Consider the following 20,707-nt stretch of genomic DNA (forward strand, 5'->3'; position numbering starts at 1 on the left):
GCAGCCCATATGCCACACGGCAAAATTGCGTAAATTAACATAAATTACTGACTAAGTGGAAGTTGAAAAGCGTGTACGCAATCGCCTTGAAAAATGTGCAGCGGAAATTTAAGCGTAATTTGCTGACCAGCAACCAGGAAGAGAATTACAAGGACTTTTTGTGCCCGCCTTCCATACACACACACACCCTTCTTGCTTCACCCCGCTAATTAAGTGGAAATTTATGGAATGAAATTACACTTTATACATTGGCTTGAGCATTGCGAGGCAAAAATATGATTTTAACAAACACGAGAGAGAAACAGAGAGAGAGAGAGCAGAGCGAGTGGAAGCGTTTGCCAATTTTCCATGCAATTTAAATAAAATTGAATTAAATGCCACTTGCAGTTTGTATGTTGCACACTCACACACACACTCACACATGTCAGAGTATCCTGAGCCATGTCAATTATTGTGATTTTAGCCACATTGAACACACATTATGGCAGCAAATTGACCACAATCTGTTGCTCAACTGTGTTGAAGGCGTCGACATCAAGGTATGCAATTTTCATGATTTTCCACCCCCCATCCCACCCCCAAAAAGGAAATTAAAAGGACGAACGGACAGTGTCGAAGACTGACTGAAGTCTGGGCCAATCAATTTCCGCAAGAAAATATCCGAAAATTCATTCAAATGAAATAATTGCAATATTTACATTGACGCTGCAACTATCATACAATAAATTTGCTGTAAAACTTATTCAACTAAAATCAATCGAGTTTATGTATTAAATAACTATCAAGGATATTCAATATATATTTTTATGATATTTTTTATTTTGATTTAAACGCGGAATCTGCATAAAAAACTGATGCTGTAAATCTGCTGCTCAATCAACAAATTGAATAAAAGAGAGACGACAGCGAAAAGCTTTATTTTGTTGTCTTTTTTGCGACCCCTTTTATCAACTAAGTGTGCAACAGAAAATGCAAACTGTGTGTACTATAATATTGCATTTTTTTCGTATGTGCGTGAGTGTAAACATTGGCATTAAAATAAAATTGTAATTCATGCAACTGGCGATAAAAATCGCGGACAAACAATTCACGGCTGAGAGTTTCATTTTGCGCTTGCAAAAAATAATAATAATAATGAAAACACTGTGTGTAAATATGTGCTGAGTGGTCACAGTTTAATATTGTTGCATTAATGCACGAATGCATTTAATATCCTTGGATTAAATCAGAGATACACAGAGAGATACATGCCTCTGGCCTCGTTGACAAAATATCTCCCAGCCCCCAACCCCTCAAAAGCATTTAATGTTGATGCCCAAAAATTTTCACGTTTTCGAAAATAATCAATTAATTAACATGACCATGAGTGTCTGTGTGTGTCCGAATGTGTGTGTGTTGGGCTGATAAGTAAAGCTGGCTTATTCTGGTTCATTCAGCTAGCTGACTTATGGTATTGTTATGAATATCTAATTAAATTATAATCTAATAACCAATGGGGACTTATGCAAATCTCTCTTCGGGGTAATTAAACCGAACAACAGGCCGAATCAATTGATAGAGGCTACACATTCAATTTTCACAGCACCGCAAACAAAAATTAACATACGGCTTTTCATAACTGCAATGCAAATGGCAGAAAAACAGTAAACAGTAAAGGCAACGGCAACGACAACGGCAACGACGAAATCAATCTGCTTAGCATTTAAGCGGCTAAAAGACAACGAGGCCTTTGGGCCATCGATGGCAACGACAAAAAAAAAAAAAAAATTATTGCTGAACTGGTTTTCGGGTTACCAACCAAACACGTTGCAAACGTTACAAATGAATTACAGCAAACCAGTTGGGCGGCTCAAAAAAAAAAATGAGAAATAAAACTGAAAATTAATAATAGCAATATCAGAATATCTGTGGCAAGTACTTTATGCAAAAATAATTCCACATTACATTCGCACACGTATCTCGTACTGTGCGTGTGTAGCTAAAAATACGACGATGCCACAATACAAAAAAAACGCAAATATTCTCAATGACAACGCGGCGTATACTTAATTCGCACGAGAGATATGAGTACCGCAAACACACACAAGTGAATGGACTTGCAATTCGCTATGTTGTGTTTGATATTGAGTAATTCCTGCACAACTAAAATGCCGCTCGGTATAATGAAAAGCGAAGCCGCAGCGCCAGCAAGTGCATTTTCAACTTTTACTACCAAAAACGCCGCTTGCAAAATATGCGGTAAATTTTATTTCGGTTTTTTTGATTGAATTATGTGCCGCTAACGCCGCAGTTGCTATGCCGCCCCCGCTTGCCATTCCATTTTCAATAATGATTACAGCACATTTTGTAGTTGGCCTCGTGGCGCCGGCAATTGCACAACAACAACAGCAACATCAACCACAGCAGCAACAACAGCCACTCAACTAGGCGCAGAAAAAATTGAAAGTGAACTTGCGACTTTCATTTTTGGTTTGCTGATTTTTTCGTTGTTGTTGATGTTGTTGTTTCGTCTTCTCCACATTTTGATACTTTTAAGCCGCTTTATTGTTTTCATGTCAACTTATTTAGCTTAATTTAACTTGGCTCTTGAGCCGACAACTTGCCAAAGGGCAATCAAAACACAAAAACGATATCAAGGCGCCTAACTAACTCATTTGTAAGTATAATTTGAACAATTTCTATGATTTTTTCGTGCAAGTGAAAGTCAAACAAAAAAGAAACAAAAATAAATCAAGGCGCATAATCAACATAAAATTTTTCAAGGGGTATTATGCTGCTTCTTTGCTTAATGTTTCAAGTTCGTTGCCTCATCGCGGAAGTCGTAAAATGTGAATGTTCAACGAATTATAGACATCGATGCACTCTCGCATAAGTGTTAATTAAAATGCATTTTATATGAAAATCAAATTTGGGGAAATTGATTAATGCACTGCAATTCAATTGGGAGATTTATGTTAAAGCTTAAATTGTTTTCCCTGGTTTTAGAGAGAACATTTTCTTGCTTAGCATTCGCAGTAATTTTTTCTACTTTCCTAGCAAAGTGAGAAACAAGGCTGTAAATGAGGGTGCCAAAATGCCAGAGTGTGCAACTCGGCAGCACTCATATGTAAATTAGTGAAAAATTCCAGAACATATTAACCGGAAGTCTGAAGCACAATAAATATACCTGAATTATGATGTTTTGTTACAGGTTTTTCTCTGCTGCAGTTTTTCCTGGCAACACAAACACCACCACCAAGTTCTCGGTGCTCGGTTCCCTCGTTCTGGATGAGTGCTTGGAAAGTGCGTTACCCGCTGCCAACCCAAAAACAAAAAAGGGTAAGCCAAGCCCTTGCCCAGCAAAGGGGCAGAGTCATTAAGTCTGTGGTTTTGTTGTCGTTGTGGTTGCAGCAGTTGCAGTTGCAGTTACAGTTTGCCACAGCCGCTGAGAAGTACCGTTTTTCGATTTTGTGGCAAGTGCCGGGATAAAAATGAGGGGGAAACACACACACACACCAAAAACACTAAAAGCATGCATACATATATGAGAACTTGTTGTTCAGTTGAGTTGAGTTCAAATAAATTACCATAAAAATACGCCGAATAAGAATGCAATGCTCGCCAGCGAAAAAATATGCGGAAATCTATGTATGACACTTTTAAACCCCAACTCGAACTCGAACACGTAATGAGACAGACGCTCTGAGTGTGGTTTCTGTGTGTGCGAGTGTGTGCGATATCAAGCGAAATTATTGAGAAATGTCACGCAAATTTTGTGCAGCGCAGCGATACACACACACAAAAAACAATGAAACGTCATAAAAATAATATTAATAGTAGTAAAATATGTGAGAAATTGAAATGTCAAGCGATAAAGAGAGCGTGAGCGTCTGGCCAACAGGGCGTATGCGAATTGTGTTTGTGATTGTGATTATTTGCTCTATGCGCATGAAATTATGCAACTTTATGCGTGTCGACTTTTTGTTTCCCTATACAATACATTTTTCATACCCGCTAGCCCTTAGGGCGAAAGGTATTTATAGCTGTGTGCCTAGTGGAAATAAAGATCAATAAAGACAGTCTGGTATATTTGGTACTTTATGGTATATTGTGAATTGAATGATATATAAATATACTGAATATAGACTTTTGTATATTTTGTACTCTATGGTATCTTTCGAATTTAATAGTATATTAATATACCAAATTTGGTATATTTTTAACTATATTTTAAATTTACTAATGCATCAACAAACAAAATATAGGCTTTGGTATATTGTATACTCTTTGGTATATTAAGAATTTAATAGTATATCAACATACCAAATAAAGCCTTTTGTATATTTTGCACTCTGTGACATATTTGGAATTAAATAGTCTATTAATATACCAAATACAGCCTTTGGTATATTTTGGTATTTTTGTAGTATGTTAATTTGGTATATTTTAAGAATAATATCGCAATGTTTTGATTAATTGAAAATGTTTGGCGGGTATCCCAAAGTCGAGAAGACTCGGCTGTAACATTCTAACTTTTTCTATTTGGTATTTTTGTTTTGTAAATTACACTTTTCCTAGAACTATAAAACGGTAAAGTACCGTATCACAGAGCAATGGAAAACTCTTGGTGCTTCTTGTAATTAAAAACAACAACATTTGTAGGAAACTGAATATGAGTTGAAAATTGAAAAACAATGTAAACTTGCATAGTTACCACACACACACACACACACATACTCACAATGGAAATGCATCAACTTACTGCGTAAATTATGCATAATGCACTTTAAAGGATTTTCGGGGCAGATTTTCAGTGTGTAAATTGATTTGCGTCAGGATATTAGATTTTCCAGCTTACCTGCAAATATAAGAGAAGGAGGAGGAGAATGTGAATGAGAAGAATATAATACAAAGAGTTAATTAATACAATGTTTGCCAAGCGCCGTGCACTGCACTGCATTGTTTGTAACATGAGAGTAATGTCTGTATTATACAACTGTAAATTATGTTTACATAGATATCTGACTACGTTTATTATGCAAATTAATGTGGCAACCACAGCAACAGCGGCAACAAAATGAGAACACAATCATAATGCTGCAGCAGCAGCAGCAGCGAAAAAAAAAGAACTGACCATGAAACAAATGTTGCTAACAATCAAGTTAAACAATTTTTTTTTGCGCAAAAAACTTTGGGCATACTTTCAATTTGAGCCGCGTTGCACGCAACACACAACTGGTTAAAAATATATTAAAAAAACAAAAAATATCAACAAATATGCGCGAGCGCGCGGTTCTCGAAAAGTTTTTAATTATGAAAATGTTTGTGTCTGGCAGTTGGCAGTTTGTGCAAACTATTTGCATATGAGCAGTTTGAGTAATTAAATGAAAACCAAAACCAACAAGGCAACAAGTGAAACCTCAAATGCAAAACGCATGGTAATCCACCCCTAATCCCCTCTACCTCCTCCTCCACTCTATAAAATAAACTGGCCATTGACGCAGTTCTCTCTATGTGTGCGTTTTTGTTATTTTTTTTTGCTTTTCTTCTCTTGCATTATTATGATGGCAATTAATTACAAACACTCCGACGCCGACAAGGTTTAAGCTTATGTTTGCACCCAGCGAACCAACTGAGTTGTTGGCCAGCTCGATGGCTGGTTCGGTTGGTCGCTTGGTTGTCCCTGGCGCCAACAAAGGCTGCGGCTTTAAATCGCTTGCGGTTTTATTATTAGTCTACCTCAGCGCACTCTCCCCTTTGCCTCTCCTCTCTTTTTTTGCCTGGCAATGCAATTAACAGCTGCACTTCGTTGATAGTAGTAGCATAATTAAATTTGCACTTTTGCCGTTAACCTCAAAATTGCCGCAGCAAACGTTTATTAACTTGGCTAGCGAAATGTCAACACTGACTTTAGCTGCTTTAAATGTCAGGCGGGGGCGTTAGTTAGTTAGCAGCCTTTTGACTTGATAAATAGAATGTAGAGCGTGCATCTCAAAGAGATCGTTACTGAATAGAAATTCTCTGTGCTCTGGCAAATAATGAGTTTAGCACATTAATACAAAGAATTTTGCTGTTGGTAGCATCAAAGATTAGTGCAAAAGTATTCCACGTTGTAAAGAGTTGCGAACGCAAAAGAAAGGGAAATTAAATCAAATAAATGAAATACATAATATGACATTTTATTATTATTAATATTGCAAAAGTAATTCCTACATATTTAGTCATTTTAATTCTCAAACAAACCAAAACATAAGCAGCTAGAGCTTGTATAAATTTATTTATAATGTATGAATTAATAATAATAATAATCTTCAAACAGGATTAATTTAACAATTTAATCTCAAATACATTGTTCAAAATCTATGGCTTGTATTTTCAACAACTTGTTTTCTGTATACTAAATTATTTATATTCAATAATTTTCACTTTTCGACATTTGTAGCTCAACGTCACTGAAATCACACTGCGACATTTATTTACCATATTATTTACGCCTTGACAGTTGCACTTTGCTTTCTGAGTATTCTATATTTTTCTTAGTTACGTGTCCAATATTTGTGAAGTATTTTTATTATTATTTTTTTTGTAGCTGAGCTGACGTCGATTTGATGCGCTTATCTTGTCACGTAATTGCACGTCAAACACTTGAACGTGCGAAACTTTCAATTTTTATGTTGTGCTTCATGTTGTGATACGAATATGAAGCAGTGAAAAAGTAGAGCGAACGCAACAGGGCGTATGAGCAATGTACATCAAAACAAATCAACAAACAGAAAAAACTATTTAATAAGAAACGAAAGAAGTCGTCAGCAGTATCCTGTTGGGACTCGCTTTCAATGAAAGCAGGAATCTTGAATCATTGCGATGCGTGTGTTTTGTGCACTTTATTGGCTCGCATACCAGTTGCACACACATATATAACATATATTGACTGCCCTTTTTGAGTGGCCAAATGAAGTGTGCGTGTGTGTGTGTGTGCTGTTCAGAGTCCGACAGGATGCAGCCAGCCAGTCAGCCAGCCAGCCCGAGGACTGAGGCAAACGAAATTGGCACGCCGTCAAACCAGTTTTCAGCTCTGTCTGCTCAGCTGCAGCAGCAGCTGCATAAATGTGTTTGTGCCTGGGCTTGGCCCCAAAATGAAAAGCCCAGTAGCTGTCGTACTGATTTATGTGCCGCCTGCAGATTCGCGTTGTTAATAGTGCGTACGATGATGGAGCGAGGAACGCGGCAAAGAAAGCGGGAGTCAGTCACTATGGCAGCAGCAACGGCACGTGTGGGGACACAAAGGCGCAAACAAAATTGAATCAGGAATTTTTTTCTGTTGCCTCCTCTTTCCATAAATCAGACCCGAAGCCATCTGCTGAGTCATTGCAATGCTTTGACAATTATGTCATGTGCCGGCCAAACAGCAGCAACTTCATCAATTGCGAGCCATAGCCGAAAAATTCCGTGTGCACTCTAGCTGCAAATTTATGGCACTTATACTAAACTAAAAGATGCGATAGTGAAGCAGCAATTTGTTGCAGCTGATCAGCGATAAATGTGCAACGCGATTGATTCATGATGGGGGGGCCAGCTATCGACAATCGACTATTGGGAAAAAAGCATTCATTTTTGCGCTTATCTAAACGTGAAGCGTATATTAATGGATGGCTCTTAAATAAATTGGCCGTGTTAACTGGCCTCTGTGCTGCGGGGTGCAATTCATTTGCCATTTGATAACCCCCCCGGGAGGTCTCTGCACATTAAATAAATAAGCAGGCGTTTAAATTGGATCAAAGCCGTCAAAACGAGTTAACTTTCTGCATTTACTTTTCGGCTTAGTTCATACTCACGTTAAATGCATTTTACGTGTCATAATCAGAGCATAATCGAGAGCACAGCTCAATCATACATATATATGTATATACCATATGAACAACAGTTCGGCCCAAGGGCTGACAATTTAATTAAAAATTCTTCACTATTGCATTTAATTAACTCGCCTTTGAGGACATTGCAATGGCAGAAATTACTCAATTAGCCTCGGAACTCGAACCTCGGACCTTAACCAAACCTGACACCTGGCCAGCACGATGTGAATGTGAATGTGAATGCGAATGAATGCATTCTCGCTTTTTGTATTCACATCATTCAAAAATTGTACACACACAATGCATTACGCATACGAAATGTTGTTTGTTAGTTTTTGGACTCTCTGCGCTGCGTTGCGCTTTTGTTAGCCAGATATCTGTCAGATAAAATTGGTCCATTGGCGGCTGTCATGGTTACTGCTGCCACAGCTGCAACTGCAACTGCAACAGAAAATTTCCCTTTTTGCCATGACAACTCTTTCGACTTGATGTTTCAGCGCCGCGTGTTGGCAGCTTCAATTATTCAAATAGCCGGACGATGCGCTGTTTTGGTATTTTTGCGTATTTGGAAATTTAGACATTGCTTCGTTTGAGTTGTAAGACTGTAAAAGGAGTTGCTTGTTGATGTTGTTGGTGTTGTTGTTGTTATTATTGTAATACGAAAGATCGAAATTTGCATTGTTCAACGTTGTTGTCCATACCTCTGACCCACTTGCTCAAAAAAAAAAAATTTCATTTCGTTGCATACCGTTTATGGGTAGACCATGAATCAACGGGCTTATCTGCATACCCTGCACACTGCTCACAGCTGCTAATCATATAAATTAAGGCCGTTCGTTGCATTGCTCATATGCGAGAGAGAGAATATAACGACAGAGACGGAAAGAGTGAGTCAGAAAGAGAGAGACTCTCGCTTATATCTTTACTTTCAAATCAGAGTGGCGTCTCCGCTGCGAAAGGGAAAAGCCCGACAACCAAGTTGCCATTTGACCCACAAATTAAGCGTAATAACTTTCGAATTTCGACGTTCCATTGCATTCTGGAGTTTCTCCGCCAATTACGACATTTTTATTGTACTTTTTGGGTCACCAACAAGTGCGCTAAGCGCTCGAGGTGAAGGTTGCCCTTCATTCTTTTCCTTTTTTTCGTTTTTTTGTTTGCATACTTTCTGCATCGATTCAACGATTCATCCCGAAAAAAAGATCTTAACCTTAACCGGTTGTGGCTTTTGACTCACGTTTACCGTTAGACTCGCCTCGCGCACATATAAATCTCGAAATTTATTATTATCGAAGAGCATTAAATTAATGGGCCACTTCTTATGAAACCCCCGCGAAAAAAAAAATGATTCAGACATTTTAAAATTTTGAAATGTAATTCAATTTCATTGGCCATTGCATAAATATTTAACACATTAATGAAGGCCATTTATCAATTGAATAAATAATACTCGATTGCACTTTAATTTAATATTGTAAAGAATACATATGAAAAAAAAAAACAGAGTACACAAATCTATCAATCAGCGTATGAAATGAAAGAAAGTCATAAATAAATAAACGCATACATAAATTGTTATTGATATTTACGAGAGTTGTACAATAAAAATCAAATACGTATAAATTGGCCATTAATTACAAATACAAACATATCGTGTAAAGTGCTTCAGTCGAAATAAAATTAATTTATTAATTGCAATCAAAGTAAATTAAAAACGTCAATTGAAATTTAATTAAATAAATAAACACACAAAAAAGGCCAAGATAATTGGGAAATACTTTGTACAACTTGTTGCACAACTATCGGGAAAATAGGCGTGGCACACACACACACACATCTGTTTAGCATTTCCGTCTATGGAACGTTATCCAAATATGCATATCACGCGCCTTGAGCTGCCATGGAATTTATCAGCGACATTTTCATCGCAACCCAAAAAAAAAAAATAAAAAGAAACAGCATAGGAAAGATATGTATAAGGCACAACTTATATGTATGTATGTTGAAGGGGAACCTTAAGAGCACACGCAGTCGAATTGTATTTGAAATAATGAGCAATAGCGAAGATCACGTTTTCCCATTAGCATTTTGCCAGTTTTTCCGTGTGTGCCTTATGACCATTGTCTTGAAAATGCTTCGCTTCGCAATAGAGGATTGCGATCGGTTTTTTTATATCCGCTACTTATAGAGTAAAAGGGTATTATAAGTTTGTGCCTCCAGGCAGAAGGAGATTTTGTATGAAGAACTATATAAATATACCATATATAATCATTGGTATATTTTTAGTTCTTTTTAGGTATATTAATTTGGTATATTTTGAAATTAATAGCGCACTGTTTTGCTTTTATTCACAACAGGTAGCGGGTATGAATCGAGTACAATTTGTTTATACCAAATATAGCTTTGGGTATAATTTTAGTATTTTAAGGTACATTAATTTGGTATATTTTCAAATAAATACCGCACTGTTTTGCTTATATTTAGAATAGATAGCGGGTATGAATGGAGTTCAATATGAATATACCAAATATAAATGTTAGTATATTTGTAGTATTTTTAAGGTACATTAATTTGGTATATTTTAAAATTAATACCGCAATGTTTTGCTTTTATTTACAATAGGTAGCGGATATGAATGGAGTTCAATATGAATATAGCAAATATAACTTTTGGTATATTTTTAGTATTTTTAAGGTACATTAATTTGGTATATTATCAAATAAATACCGCACTGTTTTGCTTATATTTACAATAGATAGCGGGTATGAATAAAGTACTATATCAATATACCAAATATTGCCTTTGGTATATTTTTAGTATTTGTATGGCATATTGATTTGGTATTTTTCATTTTCAAATTAATACTGCACTGTTTTGTGGGTATGAAAGAAATACTATATCAATATACCAAATATACCATCCAGTATAATTTTAATATATTCTAGATATTCTAATTTTGTAAATTTTAGAATTAATACTGCACTGTTTCTCTTGCATTCGCAATGTGTAGCGGGTCTCTTACAGTCGAGCTTCCTTACTTGTATTTTTTTTTGTGGCAGCTGCGTTTACTCGACAGTTACCGTTACCTTAGCTTAGCTTTGGCCATATCCATAATAAACCGCGATTTAAGCAAGATTGTATCTTTAAAGTCCGTTCATCACGTGCGTAAAATCAATAAAAATCCCAATTAAAATATTCAACGAAACAAAAAAAAAAGTTTCATAATTACGCCAAAGTGCTTTTTAGAGGAGGAAAAAAAATGTCGATCCCGCCCGCGGGTCATAGAGAAATTTTGCCAACTGAAGGAGAATTGGTGTTGTGCAAATGCAATAAAACAAGTACAATTCGCAGTGGTTGTAGTTGTTGTTGTTGCAAGTTTACACGCAATTCAGTTGTTGTGCTTTTATTGTTGCTTACAACATGCCTTTAATGCTACCCGATTGCAGTTAAAATGAAAATGCAAATGGGAAATGTTCGCCAAACGACGTGCTAAAAAGACATTTTTCCCCCTCTTTTCGGTGTTAAGCAATTTTTTTGTTTTCTGTTTCGCTTTTTTTTGACACTTTAAGTCATTTACGATTATGACACTTTAAATGCCGGCACCACGATGTTTTTCTTTTTTTTTTGAAGTCATCATAATTAAGCATTTAAAGGCAACATTTTGTGTACAAAGAAATGCAAATTAACTGCAGCTGCAACTGCTTTCGAGTTGTATAAATTCAATTAGAGAAAATGCTAAATATTTTCTACATTGTGGCATGGTTGTAATTAGCTACTCGCATTGCATTGACAGCTCTCGCTTTGTCATGGATACACACAGAGTAAAGTGATACACAAAAGGCAGCAGTTGCATGCACCACACAAGACACACACACACACACTTATAATCTCTCTCTCTCGGTTATATAGATTCTTGACCGCCACAGCTATGCTGATGCTATTGATTAGCGAGCGGCATGCTTTGTAGTGTTTTGTTGTATACGGCGGATAAGCAACAAACAAAAAAAAAAAGCAACTCTTTTGAAATTTAATACATTTTCAAACGAAGCAGGCCAAAGAAATGGTATCCGGTAACTGGTTGGGGAGAGCGCAACGGGCTTTGTACGGTTCACTAAGCGGAAGCAACTCACGCTCAGTCCTGCCACAAACTGCACCTGACATAATGCGCGCAGCGCGAAGTGAGGGGCCACAAAAGCTAGGCGGATGCACCAAAGTTGATGTCATGTCATAACATAACGAAAAGCACAAGAAAGAAAAAGCTGACAGAAAAATGCGAAACCAATTTTTAAATAAACCGAAAGTTTCAATGATTAATTAAGGCGCAAGCAGAAGTTGAGGAATGCAATTAACTGAGCCAATATGCAATCCACCTGCAAATTGTCGCTGACCAACATTAACCATAATTGGCACAATTGTTGAATTCTCTCTGGCGACGTCGCATTTGATATGTCAAATTAAATGCAAATTACATATTTGGCATTTAACATCGCGCTTGCCGCAATATGAATTTCACTCTAGCCAGGACAGTCGCTTCGGTTTGGTTTGGTTTGGTTTGGTTTCGTTTGACTGTCTGTCTGTCTCTCCATCATCTGTCATTGTTCGCTGCTCCAGGCGAAACCCATTAAAATGCCATTAAAATTGGCTACGCTGACACTAATTTCTGTCAACATTGTGTGAGTGTGTGTGTGTGTGGCATGTTGCATAGGTTGCTTGTTGTGTGTTGACAGCAACAGCGCAACAATTTACCAAACTTGTTAAGCTTAGTTAATGATTTGCCAGATTGATTCACTTTTTACTACTATTTTTGGCACCCAATTTTGTGTGAAAGTTCAAATTTGATAATTAACTTAAAAAGATTGTTAAACTGAAAAGCTTATAACTATTTATTAATAGCCTTTAACTGCTCTGATTTTAGAGTTTACAGCAACATGATAAGTAGATTTTCTTGAACTTCATTATAGTTTTACCCTGTGTTTGCCGAAGTATCCAGAAGAGTAATTGAAAATCAAATTCATTTCAATGTAATTGCTTCAATTTATGTTTGTTTAATATACAAATGGAATGCAGCATTTTAATTGTCTGCCGAGAGTACCTTCAAGTCAATCACGCTCAACTTAAACTGGCATATCTTTAATTGCAGAGCTGTCAATTGCCTAATGCACTATTTTACTGATTTTCAAAAAGCATTTTTTTGATGGCTCATTTGAATTCATATCGTACATTTGAAGTAACAACAAACAAGATTTCCCAATACGAAAACACTAATTACACAACATACTTCACATGCACCGTCAATTGTATTTTTAAAGCTTAGCGAAATTGGAATAATTACAAAAAGCTTCGAAATAGAAATAAACGTTGCATAAACAAGTTGACAGCACAACAAAAGAAGAACAAAATAGTGAAATAAAACGTTGTAAAGCGCAAAAGCGACAATAAGCATTAAAATAACAATGAACTAAGTCGAAAACATAGAGGCACGTATGCAAAATAAAAGCGTTAAATTATAAATAAAAAACAATAAAAATGGCAATAACAATCTCTGAACATAACAACAAAGAGAGACAGAAAGAGAGAGAGAGAGCGAAACTGCATGAATTTCCACATTGTGACGCTGATGACGATGAGGGAGCGTTTATTTATGTAAAGGTCAATTTGCAATATTTGTGCAAGGTTAGGCATGCAAGCATGTTGGAATTGGAACTACAATTGGAACTGGAATTGGAACTGAAATTCCAAATGGAACCGAAATGCGAACTGCAATTGGAACGGGCAGTCGAACGAACGAAATGCTGCGAGTTGCTAATTGAGGGAACTGAATAACAAAGTAAGGGAGATGCAAGTTAAATAAACTGCAAAATACCCTGTAAATAAGTTCTTCAATTTAACAAGACTTTGAGTGCAATAATAGCAAAAGACTGTGTTCTTTATATAGTTAATTTTAATGTTTATATTTAAAGTTCTTTGACTTGACTGAAGGACTGACTTACCGACTGAACTGTTGAGGTTTAAAAGGTAATAGCTAAGAGGTTGACATTTTTTACACAGTTGTAGAACTTGGTTGTGAAATAAGCACGAATTTTTCTAAATTTCTACATTATCAAAATAAAAAAAGAATATGGTAAAAAATATGATATGTTGTAAATCAACGCACAGCTCAAACGGTAGAAGCTAAGAGGCTGACACTTTTCACTAAATTGGCTTTTTTTTAAAGTCTTTCACTAGGAATATTATATTCATATATTTTTATTACTTATCATGAAAATTTGTAGTTTGTGTAATTTTATCATGGAATAAAATACATTTCCCTAAGCTTCAACGCGGACAAAGTTGCTAGTCAATAGAACAGTTCAGAAGGTATAAGCTAGGAGGCTGACATTTTTAACCAAAATAGTTTATTTTTCAAATTCCTTAACTAATTATTTCAATGTGATATATATTTTTATTATTTTCTATGAAAGCTTGTAGCTAGTATAACTTCATATTGCAAGAAGTAAGCATTTCTACAAACTGCGGCTCAACTCACATTCCAAATGGTATAAGCTAGGAGGCTGATGCTGTATGCAGTATTGAATTAAAAAAATTTCTATTCCTACACTCTCAATTCGCTCATCACATAGTATAATACTATTACAAATGCATATACCCCACTTGCGGCTAGCAATTTGTGTAGGGTATATAGAATAATGATTGCGCAACTATGCAGCAACAACTACTAAATTGCATAGCTATAGGAAATACCTTAAAATAGCTGGAATTTTTGCAGCTCAGAGATTAGTGCACGCTCTGCCTCCCGCGCAATTCTCGCCTCGCCTCCCCCTCTCTCTCACTCTCTATTGCTCAGTCTCTTCATCGCCCCTATCAGTTAGTTGAGTGTAACGCGGCCTGCAGTGAAATGACAATGCCACTTACAATTAGACGGCCGTTTGGCAGGCGGACTGATGGCCCCGGGGCAAATAGCGATGCCACCACCACCATCGCCATCAACCACAACCACAGTGGAAACCACAGTCGAGAGCCACTGTCAGAGCCTCTAAGCTGGCAAGGAAAACTCTGAGTAAGTAGATCTATGTGTGTGTGTGTGAAAATGGCATTAAAAGGAATTTGTGCTGACAATGGCTAACGGATTAGCGCCATGGGTAAAAAAGCAAAAGCCAAAGTGCAAACCTTGCGGCACTCGTTGCCTCGTTGAGCTGTGTGTGTGTGTGTTTGATGCGGGACGGCAAATGGCTTTGACAGATCCTTGAGCTATGCCTAAATACGTCCAAAGCAAAGACATCGGAAAAAGCGTTGAACACAACAAAAAAAAAAAAAAAACGCAAATACTAAGGCCAATAATGTTGTCAATGGCAATGCCAATCACTAAGATTGCGTGGGCGATAATTGAAGTCGATGGCTTTTAATTATTATACCATAATCAAGCAAATACTCGAAAATTGATTTTGCAGTTTCGCTCTTTCTCTCTGTTTGTGCATTTTTATTTTGGGGGGGTAGAAAAGAAAACAATGTTTTTATTCGTTTTTCGTTTCAGTCTTTTTTTCGGTTTGTTTTATCGACATTGGCAATGCCAGTCCATTTATGCCATTTGGCACGCCTTCATGTACATTGTCGTGTGTTCTGGGGCCAAGGTTGCATTTGGCATTCCATGAGGGCGCATTGTTGCATTGACAAAAGCCCCGAGACTGATAACTGTAAGTAAGTATATGGGCATGCATAATACATGCGAAGAGACAGTCTGAGCGACCAATCGAAGGCCTCAAGCTGACGGTCGTCTGCTTTTGTTGCAAGGTCGTCTTAATGGGTTATTAGAAAAACTCTGTCTGTTATCAATTGGACAATTTGTTACAGTTGCAGCCACACCCGCAAGTGCAACGTTTACCTTGCGAAACACGTTTGAAAATGAAGTTTAATATAGGAATATATTATGGCTCAAATCAGACAAGTTTGTTGAGAAATAGTAAATAAAAATTTTGTATATTGTATTGTTTTGTATTATAGCTCAAATCAGCCAAGTTTACTGAACAAATTCTGTACTACAATTGAGCACAAATAATATAGAAAATTGAAGAATATATTATTGCTGAAATCAACAAAGTTTGCTGATCTTTTTCTCTACTACAATTCAACAAAAATTTTAAATGAAAATAAAGTATAATATAAGAACATATTCCGGCTCAAATCAGTTAAATTGGTTGAACATTTTCTCTACTGTTATTCAAAATAAATAGTTGTAGAATATAAAGCATATATTAAGGGTGAAATCAACCAACTTTGCTGATCTTTTTCTGTTCTACAATTCAACGCAAATAATTACAAAAATATAGTATACTATAAGCTTAAATCAGCCAACTTTCTTGACCACAAATAGGTATAAAAATAAAAATAAATTTATAAAAATATATTACAGCTCGAATCGGGCAAGTCTTGTTTACAATTTTCTCTACTACGTTTGAAGCTGTTACATAAAAACCAAATGCCGGCATTGCTTGTTAATTTAACGTGTTATTAATACTATTTTTTTATATTATTATTTTTTATTATATTATTTAGTATAGCAATTCCAGAGATAGCGAGAAAGAGAGAGCGAGAGAATGCACTCTATGCATTGGCATAACACAACTTTTATGCAATCTCAACGCCTGCTGTTTGCTGTTTGTTTACAAATGCCAACAGCAAAATGCTAGACACAAAACAAAGCTGTCGCTTTTCGACTGTCGTGTTTAAATGAAATGTCAGTTATTTTTGGCTTTTATTCAATAAATGTGGAAAATATGCAAATAGATTTTTGCTATCTTACTCGCCGACGCCCGCAAATATGCAATTTGCAGTTTATTTTCGCATTTTATCTCTCGGTTAACTTCTCTTGATTTTGCTAATGGCACAAAACTGCACACGATGTCCGTCAATTATGAAACATTTTTTGCTTACCTGAAATTAGAAACAAATGGGAAATATGACAATCAATATTTGCAGTAAAAATATTAAAGAACAGACTTATTAAATTTCGCGTAATATTCATTAAATATTTTATGTAATTTTAAGCAGCTTATTTTATTATTAAAATCGCTTTTAAAAAGTGCTTTGCCAGCTAAATATCGGTTGTGTCATCCGTCAAAGAACTTTTGCTGTAATTTTCAGATATCAGTTTTTTTTTTTCAGACTTTTATTTTTAATCCAGTTTACCTTGTACAGTTAATTTGATATTTAAATTTCCGAATTCGTGTTTGTAAGCGAAGCAAAAAGTCGCTTAACAAATACCCTCTCTATAAATTTTTCTATATTTTTTTCGGTTACATGTTCTATTGCCAAACCGGAATACTCATTGACAAGGGGAGTGGGGGAGGGGAGAAATAAATTTATTTTTAAAAAATGACAAGTTCTTTTGTGCTCGTTCGTTCGTTGTTGCTGCAACTGATTTACAGCGACAAATAAACAAATTCAAATAAATTACAACCATAAACGAAAATGTTTATAATACCCTATAAAGAGTGTTGTACATCTACAATGCAAGTTTTCTTTGTCTATTAACTGCTTATTCATTTTACTATACAGGGCATTTGAAGCGTCGATCAATTGTGCTTAGCATGCCAACTTGTTTAATCAAATTCACCTTGAAAAAAAAAAACACAACAACAACTGACGAAGAAGCGTACAGAAAAAAAAATACCGAACACGAGCATAAATTTGAAATTACAGCGGTCTGATAAAAGTTTGTAGATGAAACGCACGCAGTGAAGAGGGGGGCAAATGGCGGTGGCGGTGGTGGAGAGGGAGCAGGAAATGGTGGGCACTTGATAAATAAATTGAAATAAAATATGAAAAATTTGCCTCAACATACAGCATATTGTTTACATATGTGCGCTGCCTAAAAAATGGGCAACATTTTTTTTCAGCATTGATTATTACATACTTGCCAACATACAACAATAACTTTACACGCAATTGTCTAGTACATAGCATATTGTATATATATTTGAATTTAGTTGTACATAGAAATACAAATACAGCTGCAAATGTGGCAGCTTAATTTATGAAATTAACAAACCCACAGCACACACTCACACACAACACACGGACAAAAAAAATATGTGTGTATTCTCGCCAACAAATAAATAATAAAAGCAAACTACCGAACAACAATAAAAAAAAAACAACAACAACATGAAGAGCGTATGCTAAAAATATTTTTACTACGTTCTCGGCCCTTTACAGCTAACGGCAGCAACCCACGAGAATTTTAGTTTCCAGCTTTTTTTTCGTATTGTTGCTTTTCATATGTCACCGAAATTAGAAAAAATGGAAGCAGAAAAAAAAAACTTGCGAGGCGCTCAAAACATTGAAGGTGATAGCGATTCAGAGCTGACTTGATGGACGATAGTGACTGAGGAGCGGTGAGTGGAGAGGGGGTAAGAGAGGGGGAGACTCTGTTGTTGGTAATCAACCTTGAATTTGTTTATTTACACAGCACACACACTCACACACACACACTCGCACAGACAGTCACCTACACACACTCTGACCAAACGAACTATTTTATTTCTTTTCATATTTTTTTTGTTGTTGGTGCCCAAACCGGCTAAAAAAGAATTCTTAGTGCTCCCGTTAACGCAAACTAAAGGTGAAGAATTATATAGATTACTAAAATAAAGAAAAGAATTTAGTTACATTAATGTTAAGATTTCTTTTTAATTGTTTTTTATGATTATCATTAAACTACAATTTATTCCTTTTGTTTCTCAACGCCATAAACTGTTTGCCATTAACAAATTGACGCTTCTGCCGCATTGTTTTGCTTAAATTAACTACTTTTACCACTGCTTTAATAATCAATTTATTAAGACATAAAATCAACATAAACGAAACATAATTTTCGAGCTCACTGCCATCACGTGATGGCAACATGCAATCGCCTAAAAATACACATTGTTGTTGTGATTGCTCGTTGTTCGTTGTTCGTTGTGTCCGTTGCTGCTGCTGCTGCTGTTGTTACTGAAATTTATTTATAGACAAGTTTTGTGTATGGCACTTCACGTTTACCTTTAGCTTTTGTCCAAAAAACAACAACAGCATACACAAAACTTGTAGCGCCTAAATCAGACAATATTCCAAGGCAATGCATTAAAATTCAAGGCGTGCCTTTAAGCATTTTATTTTATCTACGTCATAAATTCAGTTCATAATAGCGCAAAGCTTTAATGCACAAGTAAAAGCGCTGATCAGCATTTGACTACGCATCGAAATTCAATCGAATAATTAAAGCCAACAGTGCGTATACGTAATGTTTGTTAATATATCTTGTATACGCAGTGTTAGAAAAATAAATGTTTTTCCACAGCTGATTTATTTACTGCTTAAGTATGCTTATCTTTTCAAGAGATAGTTAAAAGGCTGTTTACTGGCTTTAGTCCCTTGTTTAGATCCCAATTTAGAACACAACAAATACAGATTGAAATCAGGGTTCATAAAACTGTGTGAAAATATTTACGGGGCAAATTTCGGGTGTCATTGCACTTCGGATTGTGACAGAGTGACAGTTCAACAGCCCGAGAGCAACTTGACTAATAAATATTTGATATGCTGCGACCCACAAAAACAGGTCGTGAGTAAGTAAGTTAGTAAGTGAATGGCTGACTAAATGACAGAGTTATTTGCATTCATTTATTTCGTTTCGAAAATATTTAATTATTTATTTACGATAACGCATACTGATTGAATAATGCTCGCTTTTGTCAGGTTTTTGAATTGTAGGAAGCATGCAATAGAAATAGAATCGAAATGTAAATGTAAATGTAAATAAATAGATAAAGACTCAACACTTGGCAATCACGCACTTGAAAATGCATCTCATATATATGTGTATATGCAATGACAAAATAGAAAGAGAGAGATTGAAAATCTAAACTAAAAATAATGCTTATTTATTTGCCAGTTTGCTTTTGTCTTCCGTTGCATCAGTAGCTGATGAAAATGAATGCATTGCAAATGGCGATTTGCAGCACAAATAAAATAAAATAACAGAAGAAAAACAAAGTAAATAAATGAAAAAAGCAACTGTTCACTGTTCACTGTTGCACAGTCACCATCGTCACCGTCAGCGACGTGCCACCAAATGGGGCAGCTGCCGCTCAGCCTTAGCTCAATGCCAGCTCAATACACATAAGTGTAGTTTGCTGCCGCTGTTGCTGTTGCTGTTGCTGCTGTTGTTTTGTATCTATGCGCTACATTTTGCCCACGTTTGCCGGGGCCACTTGCAGTTTGCCGCTGTCATTGCGGTCGCCAGGCGAGGCAAGCAGCAAGCTAGCGAAGCGTGTGTGCGCGCAAGCGAGATGGGTGACATTTGGAAAATTGGGTTATTGGGTCATGATTCAGTTCGACTAGCAGCAAAAGCAGCGACACAAAAGCAACAGCGTCGTCGTCTCGATTTGTATTTCGCTTTTTTTGCCAGCGCCCAGTCGTTGTTATTGTGTGTACTTGTAGATACTTGTGTTTTTTAGCTACTGTTCAGTGCATGCAATACTATATTTTTGTTGTCGTCGTCGTCGTCATGTTGCAATTTAAGCGCAGACTCCGAACCTGAACCCAAAAAAAAAACGCTAGGCCCGAGTTTGAAAACTGCAGCTGAGAGCTAAGAGCTGAGCTTGTGCTCTGCGCTTTGTATCTTTCTAATTGACTTCCCTCTTTTGTATGGCAACTGCGATGTTGTCATTTTCATTGAAGTTTATTGTTGTTGTTGCTGTCGTCGCTGGGGCAACACTTGACACTAATTAGGCCACTCTTTGTGCTTTGTGGCAGCAGCAGCAACAGCAGCAACTCGTATAAAGTTTATCAATGCAGCCAGCTACTAGAAAACATTATCTCTAACTCTCTGTGCTGCA

The 20,707-nt window shown here is 36.3% G+C and overlaps 1 protein-coding gene and 1 long non-coding RNA gene across 5 annotated transcripts in view; both read right to left on the minus strand.

Annotated features, from left to right (window-relative positions):
- Window positions 1–20,707, minus strand: part of LOC132787074 (zinc finger protein 395) — a 156,800-nt gene that overhangs the window by 115,122 nt on the left and 20,971 nt on the right. The window lies entirely within an intron of this gene.
- Window positions 16,336–17,131, minus strand: LOC132786450 (uncharacterized). The gene is made up of 3 exons (XR_009632445.1): window positions 17,016–17,131; window positions 16,827–16,957; window positions 16,336–16,760 (listed from the first exon to the last, which is right to left on the minus strand). It is a non-coding gene; the product is annotated as an uncharacterized LOC132786450 (long non-coding RNA).

The sequence above is a fragment of the Drosophila nasuta genome, chromosome 2R (assembly GCF_023558535.2).
Source record: "Drosophila nasuta strain 15112-1781.00 chromosome 2R, ASM2355853v1, whole genome shotgun sequence".
Classification (NCBI taxonomy): domain Eukaryota; kingdom Metazoa; phylum Arthropoda; class Insecta; order Diptera; family Drosophilidae; genus Drosophila; species Drosophila nasuta.